Source organism: Aethalodelphis obliquidens, unplaced genomic scaffold (genome assembly GCF_003676395.1).
Source record: "Aethalodelphis obliquidens isolate GAN/ISIS:26980383/991018 unplaced genomic scaffold, ASM367639v1 scaffold3, whole genome shotgun sequence".
Lineage (NCBI taxonomy): Eukaryota > Metazoa > Chordata > Mammalia > Artiodactyla > Delphinidae > Aethalodelphis > Aethalodelphis obliquidens.
In genome coordinates this window covers 16,851,278-16,871,541 of record NW_020837947.1, presented here as the reverse complement: position 1 = coordinate 16,871,541, position 20,264 = coordinate 16,851,278, and the positions used below count along the sequence as shown (strand labels likewise).

The 20,264-nt window shown below is 42.5% G+C and overlaps 1 protein-coding gene across 5 annotated transcripts in view; it reads left to right on the top strand.

The window, feature by feature from the left end:
• Positions 1–20,264, top strand: part of SASH1 (SAM and SH3 domain containing 1) — a 326,913-nt gene that overhangs the window by 134,852 nt on the left and 171,797 nt on the right. The window lies entirely within an intron of this gene.

The following is a 20,264-nucleotide window of genomic DNA, read 5'->3' as shown; positions in this document are numbered from 1 at the left end:
AAAGATAACCAGCCACAGATCACATCAAAGATATATTTTTTAAACAAACGGGTATGATATTCCACAGTTTAATCTGGGACACCTGCTGAGAAGTTGGTGTGGAAAAGACAGAGTCCTTCAAAGAATAGATGTAAATAAATACTGTTCGGCTGATGTGCTCTCACAGTCGGATTTGGAAAGAGGCTGATGTTACTGATGTTTATCTCTTCACCATGTGTTGTCTGACCAGGAGAGGAAAACAATTATCTCCTTACTCAGAACCACAGAAAGTTTACTTTGTTTGCAGTTTTTCAACATGTAGAATTACAGGATACTTGTTATGTGTTTGGGACTAAAAACAATAAGACTTATTTTTCTAAATCCGTATTGTCATGCATTTTGAAATGTCCAGTAACTAAACCCGCCCGTGGATTTGGCATAATTTCTGAAAAATAGTTCTTAGGCATGGCGGATGAAGCTTTTACTTGTTCAGGGTTCAGCGCCTTGAGGAATTAGTAGATTTGCTTTGGTGGAGCTCTAGGTAGGCAGGTAGACTGGAATCAGATGGGTGGGGTTCTTACAGTCAGACATCTTACTCCACACATTAAAAAGTCCATTTCAATGGAAAGATTCGGAATTGGGAGTTGTGTAGATCATTGGAAGAGGCTCTAGATTTACTTGGAGTTGTTTGTTTTTTTGTTTTTTTTTTAAATAGGAGGAGGTGTAGTTTATAGAAAACTCCTCTTTGGTAATGATGAAACCATTTTTAGCACAGTAATTAAGCTTTTGGACTTTGGAGTGAGTTAGCCTGGATTCAAATCCCAGCCCTCCCATTGACTGACTGCCTGATCTTGGCCAAGGTACCCAACTCCACTGATCTTCTATTTCATTACCTGAAAAGTGAAGCAAAGATTTGCTTCTTAGGTTTTCTGAGATTTAGCTAAGCTGATATATAGCTAGTGCTCTATACTGATATATAGTAGGTGTTTAGTAAAGAATAGCTGTCTTTCTGTTTTTTTTTCTTGCAAATGATCTTGTGTCTCAACTTTCCAGACATCCTAAAGTCCCAGTTATTCCATTTTCAGGTGTCCTTTGGTATTTATGATTATTCCTGTACAGAGAGCCAGGGAAGGTTGGTCAAAGATTTCTATCTGCTTGTCTCACTCTCCGATATTTTATTTTAATTAATTTATTTTTTGAAAGCAGATTTATTCAGGGAGATACCCACTCCATAGACAGAGTGTGGGCCATCTCAGAATGACTCTCCAATGTTTAAAAAATATATATTAAAAAAAATTTAAGTTAATGCTTTTTGCATTTTCTGAACATTACTGAGGAATATGGGCCTTCAGTGAAATTCCAGAAAACCCAATGAACATATATATAAAAGTTGTGGTGATAGATTGTTTTTTAAGTTTATCCAGCAGGAAGCTTATCTTGTTATTTCTTGCTTAGGTCTCACTCTGTACATTTTCAGGCACTGAGAAAATTGGCTTGATGACATCACGTTGCATCCCTTACTAGGGTGTGGGCTGGGGAGGGAAGGGTTAGAGATGCTCACGTGAACTGACGTGTGGGCTCAGGGTCGTTTGGGGGCCGGGGTGGCATGGACCACTTTCTGAAGATTTGCTTTCCCTTGCCTGGCAGATTCCAGCGCTGCTGGGTCAGTTGTAGCAGAGTGTTCTTTGGCTGAGTTAGAAGATGGGGTGGGGCTCAAGAAGCCCAAACCTGTTATTCAAAAGGCAGATGCAGGAGAAAAGAAAATATGTGCTTCTTACAGAGCTAATAGTTCCGTGTGAGGCTGAAAGACGGTAAAGATTGTCCCAAACAGGTAGTGTTCACCCGTGTTTTCCCATCTTTTATAAGGTCATATTTTGCTTTAAGTCTTGGGCATCAAGATTGTTCCTTAGTGAAAAAGCAGGCAAAGAAGACGTAGATTACCTGCTGTCCTTTGTACGTGCCTGTAAGAAGTCACCAGGGGAAAAGGATCTTTATTCTGCTTTTAGAAAGCTGCCATCCAAGTGTTTATAAGAAACTGTATCTTCGGAAGAATGTATCAAGACACGAAACTGACAGCTGACTTTCTCTGTTGTTACGGAGATAAAAGACACCATTTCCTTCATTTTGTATTTAAAATATGGCATTTTGCAATCATCTATCAGCCTAGACAGGTTGAAGTGACTTGATCTCTGGCACATATTCATTGTTGGTGGAAACGTCAGACTGCACCCCAGTTCTCTGACCTCCACCAGTCAGGAGCCTGATGCCATGGTGCTCCATGGTTAGCTATCCCAGATCAACTTGGTAGAAATGTAACGGCATCCAGTCATTTTAGGCAAATGCTGTTTGGAAGATTAGGAGAGTAGAGGTAGTAGGGGAATTATACATCCAGACATCATACTTAGCAGATTTCAGGCACAGTTGCTACTTTATTTTTTAGATTCTTCTTAGTATAAAAATGTAAACTTCAAAGCTTATTAGGTTAAAACTTTTTTTAAAATAAATGAGCACAGCTCCTCTTTCCCGAAGGTGCCTTACAGCGAGAAGCCCTCGGCATCCCTACCCCCTTGGATTTTGTTGGTTCAAACCCAGGGAAGGGGGAGAGTGTTGCCCCAGAGGCATTGATCTCGGTAAATACAAGATGGTTGTTTGAGTTCATTGGGACACATTTTACATTTAAATTAATTCAGTCCTGCCCAGTTCAGCACCAATCAGTTGCTTTTATATAATTGCTAACAAAGCGCTTATTTAGAGAAGTAATAGTATAATTTATGGCATGAAAATGTTTGAGTGTGTTGGAATGAATAAAATGCTGACAAGTGAATATGTAAATAGAGAGTTAAGAGAAAATGAGTTTACAAAACCACTATGGATGTGAGGGCCTGGAGGCCTTGGTCTGTATTTCAGTCATTCTTCTACCTGCAGGGCTTGGACCTTACTGGGTGCTGAGAATATGCTTTTATTGAGTGAGAAAGGAAAAAAGTATGTACTCTTAAATGCAGGAGCCACTCCAAAATACAGTTCTGTAAAGACTCATGCCCTGGCTATAATGGGGCGCATTTATGAAGACGTTAATAAATTCTGCTTATGCCAAAGCTACCACTTGGACAGTCGCATCATGCGTACTTAAATCCTGGCACTTCCACTGAAAATGTAATGGCAAATTGCGAAATGTTTGTAAACCCTGAGCAATTAAACCGAGGCCTTCTTGCAAAACACGCTATTCTGTTCTCTAACTCAGCAGCGTGTGGTCTGCCTGGGTTTTCAAAGCCTGTCACCTTTCACGATGACATGCTTAGACTTCTGTTGAGAATTGCAGAACAAGTGAGAATCCTATGGGATTCTACTCTTTTCTCTTTACTCCCTGATTGCAGACAAAGCATTCCTTTTTCTGTTTTGGGGTGGGGGAGAGTAGTTTTTTTTTTTAAGAGTAGGAATTGCTGAGGTTATCAGATGAGGTAGATCATGTTTTCAGCCCCAGGTATCCATTTGGTAACTTGTGATGGTTCATAAATTTTTCCTCCAGAATTCGAGGACTCCTTAAATGCAGAATCAGGCCTTTGAAGCTACTTGGTCTCACTGGGAAGGGAGAGGAAGGGAGTTAGTGACTATTGTTTGCAGGATCCTGCAAGATGCACCTCCCCCAAACCTTACATTTCCCTGCAATGTTCCTACAATTTACACCCATTTCCTAGCAATGCTTGGAAAATATCCATTGTGTAGACAAACTGTACGTGGAGGACCTTCCCCTACTCTTAATTCCTATTCAAGCTACAGAAAAGAATGTAGTAGGTTTATCTGTTAAGTTTATCTTTAGGTTAAGTTATCGGCTAGGTTCATTCTGTTTAAGTTTATCGGCTAGGTTCATTCTGTCTTGCTGTTTACTGAAGTCCTCTTCCTTAAAAGACTTTCCTTTTGCTCTGTATTTTTGGGCAAAGTGTAGGGGAGGGGAGGTGTCAGTGAGATCCCTAGAGGGCTTTTAAAATGCAAACTCCTTTGTACAGACCAGTGTGTAATTTACATATTCTCTGGGTGGTGTCTTCCGTTAAGCCCTTCAGCTGATGACTTAATTTTTTAGGTCTTGGAATCGAGAGTCAGCCCCAGTTTCCAATATTCTGACTTCATCTTGATGCTTTGTCCCTGGTAGCCGGCTGAAAGCCTATGGCTTTTATATAAGTAGAGAGATTGCAGGGTGATGTAGCGGAAGGCACTGACTGAAGAGACCTTGGAAGTGAGTCCTCAGCTCCCTCATTTAGAGAGGAGGGATGGAAGGGCTTGGGGCAGCAGCGTAGGGACCAGAACTTAGACCTACCGATTTTCATTTCTTTGCCAAAGTTAAGTCTCACAGTTCTGGCAGGGGTCCTTAATTTGCTGTCAGAAGAGGCTCTGGGACTTCCCTGGCTGTCCAGTGGTTAAGACGGGTGCTCACAATGCAGGGGGCACGGTCGTGAGGGAAGTAAGATACCGCATGCCCTAAGGCGCAGCCCCCCAAAAAAAGCTAAAAAGAGGCGTCTGCATTAAAGCGACTGTTCATGCTCTCCGTCTTCCCACATCCTGCTTTCATGTGCCGCTCTCTACCTTGTAACCCTTCCCTCTTCCACCTGGCTTGTTCTGCATCCTTGTTCACCGTCGTTGACTCTCAACTTCCAATGATAGAATGCAGCAACGTGGGGAGGGGAAGGCAGTGCTCACAAGGGCTGAGTCCTGGTGCTATGCGGGGCCCTTCCCAAACTTAACCTTAATTGGTCCTCTCACTGTGACCAGTGAGCATCTTTGTCCCTGTTTTACAGTGGAGAGGTAAACGTGCATGTCCTGAATCACCCAGACAGTAAACAGGAGCTGGGATTTGGATCATGTGTTATTTCCTGGAAAGTAACTCCTAGTTGCAGTTTTATAGTTCTATCGAGACATCTATTGACTGTCAATCTTTTTTGCTTAAGCTATTGAGCTAATTACTAGCCGCACATGCCCCTGTCTTCCAGAAAGACAGTAGTTCTGTAGGAAAAACAGCGTCCACTGCCCCTCCCCTAAATACCCAGTCCTGCAGTGTAGTGTGCAGATCGCCCCAAAGAGCACGGAGTTGGGGAGGGCTGACGGAGGTGCTGGTGCAGGAAGTCCAGTCCCAGAAATGCCTTTCAGTTTGGGCCCTGGCAGTGAGTAGGCTTTACCTGAGAGGTGTTTCCCAGTGAGGGCTAAGGAGGAAAGAAGAGAGGAAGGGCCTTCTGGACAGAGCCAAGGGAAAGAAAGATGGGAGAGCAGAGAGCACTGAGGTGGGTGCCAGGTCCTGAGTGCTGAAGTAGCTGCAGTCATTCTGTAGGCTTCAGCGAGAAGCCATTGCAGAATTTTAAATTGACATGTGTCATGATCACTTTTTAGAAAAGTGACTTTTGGGGGTGATGAGTTTGTGATGAATTTGGAAGAAGACTACTTCAGTGATCCAGGCAAGAGAAGATGAGAGCTTGGATTAAATGTTTATGAAACATACCAGTTTATCTATCACCTGGCTTCTGTTGGTCCCCATATTTTACTCTATAAGGAGTCAAGGATTGCTCATGGTAATTTACTTCTGATAAATTCTTTTACGCTCAAGAGTAGGCTGGGTTAATGAAAGAGATTTTTAGGCATGTTGTAGTGTTGTAATTTTTTTTTTTCATTCTAAAGAAGTATCTATCTTGACACATCTATGTGTACACATATCTACTTACCTGTCTTTCTGTACTGGAGTAAATGATTTGGTTCCTTAAAGAGGGGAATTATTATTTATAACAATATACACACAATGCTATAGCTAAATGATGTTTAATACCATCTTTTAAAAGCTAATTCTAGGGACTTCCCTGGTGGTGCGGTGGTTAAGAATCTGCTTTCCAATGCAGGGGACGTGGGTTTGATCCTTGGTTGAGGAACTAAGATCCCACATGCCACGCCGGACAACTAAGCCCACATGCCGCGATGAAAGATACCGCCACAACTTAGTGCCACAACTAAGACCCGTTGCAGACAAAAATTAAAAAAAAAAAAATCTAGAGAACAGTAAAAGAGGGAAATATTCAGTTGGGCACATTGATCCATAAGCAAATCTGTAGCTCAGTTTTACAAAGAACATAAGAGGAAAACCTGTAACTAGCAGTTTACTTAATGTATTCTTTTTAAGAGTACTTTATGCTTCAGACTTAACCATCATAATCCCACTGTGATATATGATGTACCTACCCATGGTTTACACACATTCTTTTCTTAGGGTAGAAATAAAATTGATCTCAAAATAATGAATTTAAATAGATAGAGGCTAAGACTAAGAATTAACTGTACCATTTAATACCAGTGAGTATAGACTAAGACTAAAAGAATTAACCAAACCTTCCGACTCATTTTGAGATAAAATGTATTTTTATGATGACCTGGATTTGTCATTTCTCAGATGGTATGCTCATTTATTTACTAATTTAATTTGGGAATGAGACCTGAAATTTGTGGGTCTGTTCCTCATTAGCTTTGCTCCTAGGCAGCTGTCTAGTGTCCCACCCTTTGTTCCATAAGATGTTTCACTGGGTAGCATTAACTCTTTATGAGTTGAGATGCCTCATAGAGATAACCTAGTTTGTATTTTTTCTTGCTTGTCAAGCCCTGTAATAGAGACGACTCCGGCTCGGAGATTGGAGACACAGGCCTTAGAGTATCTTAGAGACTTGGAAGACAAAAGCTTGATAATAAGATAGTTTTTCCTCTCTGTAATCCCTAAGTTTTTCTTTTCGGAAGAGATCTCCTATTGTCTTTCCCCTTTCTAAGCTGATTGGTAAAAACGTGAATACCTTTGAGTTTATAATGACCGCTCTGTAGACTTTTGTTCCATGTGTCCATAGAGATACTTTGCGGCTCTCCTTGGTGTCTATGACGTAGATTTGATTCATGGTTTATTTTGTTGCTTCACCCATTGTTTGTCTGGTTTTACAGCAAGTAGTGAGTGAGGAAGGTCCAGTGTGTCTACACATCACTGTCTGCCCAGTTGTGGCTGTGGCTTCATCTTCTGTCCTGGCATGCAGAATTAAAAGTGGAATGACAAGGGAAAGAAAAAGAAATGCATATAATTGTAATTCTAACTAAAAGTATCATTGAAGCGCAGAATAAAAAAATTTTAGTGTGTATCCTGAGCCCTAGTTACTTTAAAAATTTATCCTAGTTAATTTGGGGGACTTGAGTACTTTTGCCTAAGACTTGCTGTCAACCGATACATTTTTCACACTGGAGCTAAAAAATGTTTTTATGCTTTTTTGGGCGCTCTTAAAAATAGTGTTTCAATATAGAAGAAAGGAATATTCTAGTTTAAGAATAAGTATCTTCGCTATAGGCTTACATCCATCTTCAGAGGATTTTAAAGGCCACATTTAAAGATAAACCATTAACAATTTTACAGATGTCTTTGTTGTGGATATGCACAGGGTTAAAAAAATTTTTTTTTAACAAAGCAATGAGATACCCCTACACACCTGTAACAATGGCCAGAATCTGGAACACTGACAACACCAAATGCTGAAGAGGATGTGGAGCAACAGGAACTCTTGTTTGTTGCTGGTGAGAATGAAAGATGGTACAGCCACTTTGGAAGACAGTTTGGCATTTTCTTACAAAACTAAGCCATATTTTTACCATCCAGTCCAGCAGTTGCACTCCTTGGTATTTGCCCGCAGAAGGTGAAAACTTATGTCTACACAAAAACCTGCAGACAGCTGTTTATAGCAGCTTTATTCGTAATTGCCAAAACGTGGAAGCAACCAAGAGGTCCTTCAGGAGATGAATGGGCAAATAAAGTGCGGTGGAATATTATTTAGTGCTAAAAAGAAATGAACCATCAAGCCATCAAAAGATATGGAAGAACCCTAAATGTCTATTACGAAGTGAAAGAAGCCCACCTGAAAAGTTTTTTATTCTGACTATATGACGTTTTGGAAAAGGCAAAACTGTGGATACAGTGAAAAGATCAGGGGTTGGAGGGAGGGAGGCATGAACAGTTGGAGCACAGAGGACCTTTATAATGATGGATAGATAGATGTGCAACACCAAGAGTGAGCCGTAATGCAGACTTTGGATTTGGGGTGATTATGATGTGACACTGTATGTTCATCAGCTATAGCAATGAGTACTCTAATGAGTACGATGGGTTTATTTCAACACCACCAAGCAATTCTCAAATTCTCAGTGGACACTGATGGAGTTTCCCACAAATTTAATTCATGTCTGACACTATCTACTAGTGTCAGATCCCACAGGTTAGGGGCTCAGTCCCAAAGACTGTCCCTATTTCAGTTGCCAATCGCCAGTCCAGATTGTTATTTGTGCTTCTGAACGACTGGCTATAAATTGGAGGTTCCTGTATCCCCCCTGGGGTTCCATTAATTTGTTAGATCAGCTCACAGAACTCAGGAAACCAATTTACTTGTTAGATTAACCAGTTTACTTACTAGATTACTGGTTTGTTATGAAGGGATATAACTCAGGAACAGCCAGATGGAAGAGTTGCTTAGGGTGAGGTAGGTGGGAAGGGGCGAGGAGCTTCCATCCTCTCTGGGGCACCACTCTCCCCGAATCTTCATGTGGTCACCAATCCAGAAGCTCTCTGAACTCTGTCCTTTTAGGTTTTTATGGAGGCTTCATTATGCAGGCATGCTTGATTACATCATTGGCCTTTGATAACTGAACTCAATCTCCAGCCCCTCTTCCCTTCAAGGAGGTTGCCGGGTAAGGGTGGGGTGAAACTGAAAGTTCTTACCCTCTAATTACTTGGTCTTCCTGGTGACCAGCTCCATCCTGAGGCTATCTAGGAGCCCCAGCCTAGGTGCCTCATTAGCATAAACTCAGATGTGCTCTGAAGGGATTCCTAGTGAGTGACAAAAGATGCTCCTATCACTCCAAATTCCAAGGGTTGGGACCCCTGTACCAGGGCTGGGAAGAAGACCAAGTATCTGTCTCCTATAAGTCACAATATGACAGTGGGGGATATTGATAATGAGGGAGGCTATGCCTGTTTGAGGGTAGGAGATATATTGAAAATCTCTGTACCTTCCCTTCAACTTTGCTGTCAGTCTTAAGCTGCTAAAAAAATGAAGTCTTAATAAGAAAATATAATTAAATTTTTTTGTTGTTTTAATCAAGAGAAGGGTAACAGAATGAGAACATTTAAAAACAAAAAAATTGATTAAACACCTCTTAGAAAACTGAAAGGTTATTTTGTGAGGGAGTTAAGAGCAAAGGAAGCAGTTCAGAGTGGCTTCAAATCCTGGCTTCAGCATTTAGTGGACCTGTGACCTGGGTGAGTTCCTTAACCCTTCTATGTCTTGGTTTCCTCATCAGTAAAATGAGGGTGATAGCCACTCACATCATTGGGTCTGGTAAGATTAATTAAATCAGTAGAACTGTGCATGGCATATGATAAGCAGATCATAAATGTTCGTTATTATTAGCTGTTAATGGTTAAATCTCCTTTAGCTGGAATATGAATTAATTTCCCTTCATTCTCATCTTCAGATGGAGTGATGATCTGATTCCACATGTTCAATTTAGGATTGATATTAACTATTGATTTAATGTATGTCACATGTCCTTTTTAGAATACACAATTTAAAAACAAATGCATAAATTGCTTCAAAGTATTAACCTTCAGGTTTCATGTTAGGAAACGGGTGTTAAAAATGATGTGTATACTCCAGAGAGAAAATGTATGAAACTTGTGAATAGGCAGGGTTTTCTGGAGGCAAGAAGGTATTTGTAAGGAAAACATATTTTCTGTTTAAATGGTATCCAGATTGCTATTTGCAGTTCTCTTGTGACTAAGTAGCACAATAATATGAGATCATTTTAATAGTTGACTTCTTAGAAACGTGTAAAATATTGAAAGCATCCACTTAACTAGTGATTTTATTTTTTGAATGCTGGGCTCATGTAGATGTACTAAATCTACTTTCATTATCTTGAACTTTTTTGTGAAATATTCTCCCAGGGTTTTATTGAATTAACCAATGTTTTTGTCAGGGTTGCTAAACATTCATTCTGTATTTTTGCATCTTAATTAGGAATCTTCCGTCTCCAATCAAGAAGTTATAAAAGCGTCATACGTAGTGTCCCCACCAGAGCCCAAAGCAACCTGCAAACACATGTCAGTGTGAACATGATAGAAAATGGGATTGCTTGTGGTTTGAGAAAGATTATTATTCATTATTATTCTGCAGTATGCCACTTATATACATTTTAATTGGGGGGTAATTTCACTATGCATCTATAGAAAACATGAAGGAATTTGAAACTTTGGGAAAGTCTGTAAAGACGAACATTGGATGCTGGAGAGATAAGACATTTCATTTTTAAAGCATATTTTATCATGAAATACAGTTTTATTGAAAACGTTCCACAGAAGTGTAGCCTTTGGACATAGCCTACTGGGGAAAGGTCATTAATGCCTCTGCAGCATTTTGCTTCTAGTTATGTAACATGTGGTGCCCAGGTGGTGACGTAATGAAAGGCCCCTCATAACACTGGTGCATGGTAGTGATTTGCCCTGATTAGGATATTATGAAACTGAGGCTATGCGATGAGCATTAAAGTAAATAGGTGTCAAATGATTCCTGAAAGGTACATGGAAGATACACTGAAATGCACGTGATGTGACTTTAGCCCTAGCAGAGAACTATGTACTGTTTCAACAGACCAGACTGTCAGCTGGTAACCTCCACATTCTGTATCAAAGCACTATTCCGCTTGTCACATCACTGAAAGACTGCACATTCCAGAGCTTGTGTCTTTAGAAAGCGGGGTATCTTCCATGGTGGAAGAGTTTCCATAGAAACCGGAGGGGAGGCAAGTATAGCTAATACACTCCTTAGACATCAAGAGATTTTCAGCAGGTCACATCCCTTACTCTTAAGAAGTGCTACTCTAGACATTAGATGATAATACTTACATTGGCATATAATGCCTTACATTTCATGGTGTGTCCTTTACATGCATCGACTGGTTTAATGCCCTTATAGCTACCAGAAACCCAGCCTTGTTGGCAGCCACAGTTCTCTAGCCTGGTGAGTAATCTAGGGTTCCTGGTTTCCTTTTCAAACACACTGACATTTCATTGCCCATATTTTAATACCCGTAATTCAACAATTTCTGGTTGATTCTGGTTTCTGTAAATTCTAGGCTTCTAAGTTTTCATCTATTTTATCTGTGAAATAGAGGTGAAACATTGAAGTTATATCTTTGCAAATATTTTCAAATGCTCCTCCGAAGTAGACCAGACCCAGCTGGATGTGGGCTCTGCTATCTTTTGAGCAGAGTTTGGGGGTGAAGCCAGAAAGTGATCCCTAGTCTGGATTTTCCCATTTTCTACCCAAGCTGCCTGGTCCCTGGGGTCTTGGATGCTCTAGGGTGGGTCAGTGTGGCAAACACTCAAGACTTTGCAGGCTCACCTCTTCCAAGGAGGCAGAGGGCAGCACAAACGTCTGGTGTCTCATTGTTACGGCTTGCCACAAATTCTAGAAAAGCCAGACTTTTGTTCTCACGGCTTCCAGTTCTTCTACTGTGGAAAACAGGAAGGCCCACTTTCACAACACTGGGAAAAGCAGACTCTCCTATTGTCAGCCAAAAAGTTTTGCAAGCTGCGAAAGAGTTTGGTTTTATGACACTAGGTTTACATATTTTTTTTAAAAAATCAAGATTTTTAAAAAGACACGCAAACCTTTCATTTGTATACCTGTGGACTTACTTGCAGACAAGTTTAAGAGTGTTCTGTTTCAAGTCCTTACATATAAATAAAATCTGGGACAAGAGTTGCTCAAGGGCGCTAGGTTACAGGTGGTTTCAAAGGATCAGTCGAAGACCAAGTGAACAAGCCAAAGCAAGACTGGTTTAAATTCCTGCATTTGCTCGTTAGGTCAAGATAAGTAAGTACTGAATTATGCAGCGTCGTTGGCAGCAGGGACTGATGAAGCTCCAAAGCTTGTTTTGGTAGAAAAATGACTTAAAATGAATGAGGGCTGAGGGGAGTGACACACTACCTTCTGGTGTCCCCTGAAGATTTAAATCAAAACAAGTTTTATTAGTGCAGAGAAAAGCATGCTGGTGTTGTTGCAGTGCCTTGGATGTGACGATAGCCACAGCTGTACAACTAGGGATAGAGCCAACATTCTGAAGTATCTGTTAAAACTAAAGGCGATCACCTTTTTTTCTTAATTTTTAAGTCACTACTTCTTAGACAATTAGCAGTCAATTAACTGGTTCTTTGGCTTACGGTTTTCTAATGCTTTGTGTATCTGTTGTCCTTGATGGGACTTTTATTTAAAAAATATAAACATATATTCTTTGTGGCAATGTAGGGAGAGTGTGCAGGATCGAATCAAAAATTTTTTTCTGCAAACTAAAGGAACTTAGAAATTCAGCTGTCAGCGGATTCTTTGGAGGACTTCTTTATTGATTCCTGTGCAGCTCTACATTCCATGCTTCCTTGAAGCTTCAGAACTCGGTGGATAGAACAAGGAACATTCTACGGTTTGCTACCCAGTCACCGATTGTAATTATTGTTTTTCCTCAAGGAATTTGGAGGTTATATTTTTGTGCAGTAGCTGGAATATTCTTTGAAACGTGACTGCTGTCAAGACTTGTTTATAAAGCCATTTTAGCAAAGATGCTATGGGGCAGAAAGAGAAGAGTAATAATAAAAATAGTATTGCTGGCAGCCGATACCGACTGATGGATCATAACAATCAGCGTGCCAAACACTGTGTGCCAAACACTGTACTAAGCTCTTTCCATGCGTTATCTCATTTCATTGTCCCTATCACCCTGTGAGGTAGTGGTATGGGTTGAACTGTAACCCCCCAAAGAAGATGTGTTAAAGCCTTTTTTTAAAATTAGCTAATTAATTAATTAGGTTGCGCTGGGTCTTACTTAGTTGCCTCAGGCGGGCTCCTTGGTTGTGGCTTGTCGGCTCCTTAGTTGCTGTACGCGGGCTCCCCACGGGCTGTACGTGAACTCTTAGTTGTGGCATGCATGCGGGATCTAGTTCCCTGACCAGGGATCGAACCTGGGCCCCCTGCATTGGGAGCTTGGAGTCTTATCCACTGAGCCACCAGGGAAGTCCCTTAAAGTCTTAACCCTCAGTCTTAATCTCAGAATGCAGCCGTATTTGGAAATAGGATCTTTGTAGATTTAATCAAGTTACGATGAGGTTGTTAGAGGGGCCTCTAATCCAGAGTGGAAATTTGGACACAGACACCGGCATACACAGAGGGAAGACGATGTGAAGACACATATGGACAGAGAGAACTATATGAAAATGGAGATTAGAGTGATGCATCTATTAGCCATGGATGCCAAAGATTGCTGGCAAACCACCACAAGCTAGGAATAGGCGAGGAAGGATTCCCCTACAGGTTGCAGAGGAAGCATGGCCCTGCTGAAACCTTGATCTTGGACTTCTAGCCTCTAGAACGGTGAGACAATGCACTTCTGTTTCAAGTCACCCCAGTTTTCGGTACTTTGGAATACAGCAGTCCTAGAAAACTGATACAGATGGGCGCTTTGTTATCTTCTTTCTACACGGGAGCAGCTGTTGGGAAAAGGAGCAAGGGATAAAGAAAGCAGAACTTTTTCCAGGAAAGTTTTAGTACTTTGCACAGACCAATACCTTGACCAGGAGGAGAAGGAAAATTGACAAGATAGGTAAACAGTGAGCCTCAGTAAGAATGCGACCAGGGCAGCACAGACACGTGTGCAACAAACGCTTACTGGCTTTGGGTGCTTCCGCCAGGCATGAGGAAGACAGACTCCTCTATTCCTCTCCCAAGTGCTAGGGGGTAACAAGAGGGACAAAGGTAGAGGGACGTGTTTCCTTCGTGATGGTCCAGCATTTCTCATCTGATGAGCTGAGGAATGAAGTGGACTTGGGAAATTGCATTGTATCCCATCTTCTCACCCAAATAAGCCCTCAGGCAAGTGCCTACAGCTTTTCCCTCTTCTGCTCACCATTATTATTACTGCTTCTCTCTCTGTATTATATCTATCGATAAAGAGAGAGAGAGAGAGAGAGAAAGAGATGCAAGTGAGGGGAGGGTGGGCGGGGGTGATAAGGAAATGGAGACTTAACAGTGCCTTACATCTTTGTTGTGAAATGATAGAACTGAACTAGTCCTCCAAAGGCTGCTGCCCCCACCCCCATCTCAACCACTACCCAGAAGAGAAGTTGGGAGAGCCTGCGGAGACAAAACAGATGTCCATTGCTGCTAGATTTCTTGAACTGATTTCTAGGGTGGGGCAAATAAGCTGGGGGAGGGAGGAGGGTCAGAGAATCTGGCAAAGGGCTTTGGGGGGTGGGGCTACATGGCCCCCAAGGAATGTTGGTGGTGATGCCTGTAAATATCAGGCTGTACTCGTTCACCCTTGGGCCACCCTTTGAATTCTCTGCCCTCAGTCCTTCAAATCCAGTAAGAGGGAGATGAATCATGGTATTCCATAAGGCCTGTATTAGGAAAGGAGTCATGGGGGTTTCTAGATGAAAACATTAACCTCTGCTTGAGGCTTCTCCTGGTACCATTTTATTCCCCTGGTCTTTGAGACCGTATAGAATGCCACAGGTGTCTTACCTATGATGAAGATTTGAGGAGTCTGAAACCACTCCTTGTGGGCTTGCTGAGGGTTAGGAATGAAAGTAAGAGAGAGTATGGAGAAAATGGAAATAATTCTGTAATGTGTTTTATTTTATTCTCTGTGGATTCTTTACTTGACATTTTAATTAAAATCTTATGGGATATTCATCCTAAAAGGTTCAGACCCCTGAACAAATTAATTTGAATCCCCACCATTCGTTCAGAATAAATGCTTTCAGAGAACTATTTTTGTAAAGTACAATAAAAATGAAGAGTTAGGAAAATTAAATTTCCTACATCATCTGTAGCCCATCCTGCTGGTAATGGACTGCTCCCTGTGGTGCATTACCATAGATTACTCTTCCAACTCTAGTTCAATGATTCAAGCCAAAACCTTCATCACTTCCCTTTGGAGACTATTACACAGCCCAGCAGACATCCTATTAAGAAACTTCTGATTTGCAGAGGAAAAGGAAAATTTTAAAGTTGAGACTGAGAAGGAAGATGATTCATGGTCCCAAAGGAAGAAGGCGCCTTAAGTTTTCAGAGATGGCCCCCAGCTGCCACACCTTCCTTTGGAAACATACTCACCAAGGGCCCTCGGGAAGTCAATGGAGTGAGCGCATGGACCAGAGCGTAGTCCCTTAAAGGAGTGACAGAAGAATGAGCAGTTTGGAATCCAGCCCAGCAAGGGGTAAAAAAGGGTGTAGGACACCTCCTTAATGTAATGTGGGAGTTAAAAATGCAAAAGTTGGCTGCCCTGAGCACATTTAGAGTTTGTGATTCAATATTCAAGAAGAATATAAAACCAGAAATTGCTGTAGTTGGGGCAGGAAATGACTCAAGGCCAAAAGGAAGATTTCTGTTGGTGCCTGGTCAAGGTGAGGGTCAGTTCTGGCTGGTGGCTCTATAAGTGACAGGCTTGCTGGCACAGGGATAGAGTGATAGCACTGTTCCCAAGAGTTTTGACAGCAGCAAACACTGCAAAATGGTAACAATGAAACACGAAGTCAATACAGTATCAGTAGAGGTCTCCCCCCAGCTCTCCATCCCCCACCCCATGCACCATCACCCACCCTCCCATCCGGAAGTAGAGTGTTCCTGAGACTGCATAAGCTGAAATGGCGTAAAGTGAAGAAGCAGTTGCCTTAGGATACATCTTGCTAACAGATGCACAAAGTAACATCTGTTGACCTTTGAACAACACGGTGGTAGGGGGGTCTGATGCCCGTCCACCCCCATCAAAAATTCACGAAAATCTGCATACTGCTATCTCTGCCTCAAAAACAAAAGAATTGATAAATGACTCACTCAAGGGCAGGAAAAGCTGAAACGGGATAGTATCAGGACCCAGACCCTAGTTCTTTTGATTCCATGTAGTGTGATCTCTCGTCGAACACAAACTTTTCCCTACACTTAGTTAATGTAAAGAACTGTAAAGTAAAAATACAGGTACTATATTAATTGAAAAGAATCCACATGTAAGTGGATGTACGCAGTTCAGTTGTGTGTTGTTCAAGGGTCAACTGTGAATCGAGGTAAAGCACAGATCAGACCCCGTTCAAAGCTATGGCGTCTTGAGGCTGGGAGACTGAGTGTGGTTCCCGGGGAAGGAGGTGTGCACTGCAAAACATACACCGATCTCAAATTACCCTTTTCCCGTTTTTCATAAAAATGGAAATCCTCTTTGGGTTTCCTTCGGTTAGCAAGAACAGGGCCTAATGCAGGTCTTTCGTAAACGTGAAGTGGTGTAAAGCGAACTTTTGAAAAGCGAGGGATACCTGTATCGTAAAAGCCAGCACATTCTACGATTCACAAAACTCTTCTCTCCAAGTATTTAACTGTGTCCCCTTTTGACCAGCCAAGTTCCTGACTGTCATGCTTCACTGTTATATAATTTACAGTTCTGGACTGTTTTTTTATAGTAGATCTCATGATGTGGCAAAAACAGTATTTTTCTTCTCTGAATATGCGTTAGCACCCACTATTTGTATCACTCATTTGACATTTACAGTCTTTCGGAGGCCTATTAGCCATTTTATTTGTTGGATCGAACTCTGACTACGTTTTTAAATTTTTTACTGAGACCTGCTGGGGGGGCCCAGGCGCTCCCTACCAAGATGCTGAGGAGGGTGGTCACAGTGTAGATGTCGCCCCCCACCCCCCACCCCATGCCTGCACTTCTCATTAGGAATTCAAACGCTGTATCCTCACTTTCCTTAAGCACCTTCTCCATCTTGCTGCCCCTCGGTGACGTGGCTCTGTTAAAGGGAGCTTCAGTGGAAGGAGAGATGGGGCTAGAAAGAGATCATTATTTTTTTAATCTTTTGTGGGATCTTAGTTCCCCAACCAGGGATCAAACCTGCGCCCCTGCAGTGGAAGCGTGGAGTCTCAACTGCTGGACTGCCAGGGAAGTCCCAAGATAATCTTTGAGGAGGGGATGTTTACCAGAGAAGAGGCTGTGCCCCGGAAGTGAGTTATAAGGTGTAAGCACGAGAAAGTATTGGATACTGGGGAGGAACAAAGCTTCAGAAGACACAAGAAGAACTTCATTTACTTGGAGGTTTTGTCCGGACTTGGGGAGGTGACGGCAGGCCTCTAAGTGTCTGACTTAAAATGTCTGGACCCTGTGTGAAAGCGTGACTGGTATGTAGGTTTAGGCCAAGGCCGGCTCTTTCCTTACTTGTGTAAGTATTCATCACTTATTTTGAATTGCCACCTGAAATTCACGGTGAAACAAGGCAGGATATAAACACATGTTATATAATTTGTTTCTCTGCCGTCTCTTCTATACAAAACTCTCAGCTCTTTGAAGATGGACTAAGTAATCCAGTTTACCGAGGGGCTAGATTTGAATAGGGTGGTCAAGGAAGGAGCTGGAAATGAGTATCGTGGGGGAGAGCACTTCTCGAGGCAGAGAGGACATCGGCTGCAAAGGTCCCAAGATGAGAATGATCTTGGTGAACTTTAGGAACATAGACAAGGCCCATATAAGGTTATTGCTTAGTGACTGCTGGAGATCTGAGTGGGTCAAAGAGACAGTCGGGCCAGAATACATCAGTCATAGTCCAGATTTTATTTTAAGCATGATTGGAAGCCATTGGAGCACTTAAATGAACTTATGTTTTTAAAAGACCACTGGCAGTGTTGTGGAAAACGGATTATAATGAGGTGGCGGTGGCTTGGACCAGGCTGTAGTGCTGGTGTTGGAGAGAAGTAGACAGATGTGGAATAGGTCTTAGAGGTAGAGCCTCGGAATTTGGGCTGGTTGTTAGGGGGACAGAGAACTGAGGATGACACTTAGGTGTTTTGTCTGATCATCTAAGGAGATTGTTTGGAGTTGTGAGGGTGGGGATGGGAAATCAAGATAAACCCAGTGCCACTAAACTGATTTACAGGGAGAGTTTAAAGCTAACCAGCAGACTGGACTACCATGACATGCTCTTTCCAGTGAGAAAGTCCACTTAGGAAATTTAATTAGGACCAGAGGCAGCCAGTTGGGCAGCCTTGATCATATGCCCTTGTCCTCTTGAGTGGACCAGCATCCTCACTTCCCCTAGAAGGCAGCGTGGCCTGTGCCGCAGAGCAGAGGTGCTGGACTCAGCCATCACCATGACAGTGACGCAGCCTTGATCCAGCAAGGGCTAGGGTGACGGGAAGGGAGCTAAGGTCGTGGAGGGAATGGATTTGAGAGATGTGTTTGGGAGAAACGATGGAATCAGCCTGGGCTGCTGATTCTCAGTGGCAGGGGGTGTGGCGGATGAGAGAAGCGGGGAGGCTAGCATCATGCCTGAGGCTCACAGGTGAAAGGGATGGGGGGTATGTGGTAGGGGAGCTAAAGAAGGTGAGTGACCTTCGTGTGGCTACACTCTTCAGCTAACTTTTATTTTAATAAATTTTTTATCATTGTGTTCTGAATTCACAGCATTTTAAATTTTATTTATTTTTTAGTTTATTTTTGGCTGCGTCGGGTCTTCGTTGTTGCGTGCGGACTTTCTCTAGTTGCGGCAAGGGGGTGCTACTCTTCGTTGCGGTGCACGGGCTTCTCATTGCAGTGGCTCCTCTTGTTGCGGAGCACGGGCTCTAGGCGCGCAGGCTTCAGTAGTTGTGGCACATGGGCTCAGTAGTTGTGGCTCGCGGGCTCTAGAGCGCAGGCTCGGTAGTTGTGGTGCACGGGCTTAGTCGCTTCATGGCATGTGGGATCTTCTGGGACCAGGGCTCGAACCCATGTCCCCTACATTGGCAGGTGGATTCTTAACCACTGTGCCACCGTGGACGTCCCTTCAGCTAACTTTTTAAACTTATGGCCCAAATCAGTCTGCTCAGTTTTCTTGAAATTTCCAAATTTCTAATTTGATCGATTAAGAAAAGAACTTCAGTGTTCCCTCTACCCCTTCCCATGCTGACATATTTTTCACGTTGACCTCATTGCTCCTCTCAAGAAGCACAGTGACGAAAAGCTGCACAGTCACTATTGTAGGATATCATTCGGCTGGAGTTCCCAGTGCTCAGTGACCCACGTGAGCAGACAGGACTGTTCTCAGCTGCTTGAGAAAACCAGGCGCCCACGTTGGACCCTGTGGTGGTGGTAGAATCCACACATGGAAGGGGCAGATCCCACTGTCCAAATGATTGTTGATGACAAGGGGAAGAGCTTTTTTCCTGGGCTGATATCTCTAGTTGGTATAAACTACAAAATCACACGTGCAGTCTCTGGTACTTAAAAATCTGATTCCAAATAATATTTACATGAAACTTTGTGTTTAAAAAACTCAGTAGGGGAATAATTGCCAGACTTAATTAAATGGCTCAAAAAAATCTCAAATACCTCTGTGTTACTGTTTCTAAAAAGAAAATATTTTACAGATAGGTGCATCCTAGGGCTTTGTTTAGACAATTAATTCTCGATTTTTAGTACTTGTAATACTAGCTAAGATTTATTGAGTGCTTATTACGTGACAGGCACTGTGCTAAATGCTATTGGGGGGTTATTTCTTTTAAACTTTGCACAGTCCAGTGAGATGAGATGAGATGTAGGTGCTCTCATTATCACCCCATTTTACAGATGGGGTTGAGCGAGGTTAAGTACTTGTCCAGGGTCACACAGAGCTGTGTAACTGTGTAGCTGTGTAACTTTATTGTGTAGCCAGAATAAACCCAAGAATTCTGGCTTCACAGCCCATACTGGTTTGCACTGCACTCTGGTGCATACATGAATCTCTTTCCTAAAAGGAGTTCTGAGCCACTGCTACACTGGAGATGTCTGTGATGGCCAGGTGCTGGCTTGCCATTCAGTCTGGCAGCATCAGGGTCTGACAGCACCCCTCTTTTTGTGTGTCTGTGCCTGGTAAGATGGGCAGACAGGAAAGATGGGCCGGGTGGAGAAAGGGAGACAGCTCTACACCGGAGTATAATGAACAACAATTCCATAATTATTAAGACACCGTAGGAGAAAATGTATATCAGTCCTATGTTTAACATTTTGAGTTACCAGAAGCCAGGTACCGTTTCATCTTGAGAAGAGGTTGGGCCCCCATTGGCCATGAGACTCTCCTGGTCCCAAGGAGAATTCCGAAGCATGAGCACAAACATGAGATACGGCGGATGGGGTTGATGTGAGCAAAGGGGCTGGGTATGGGGTAGGACAGCATCCTTTCTACT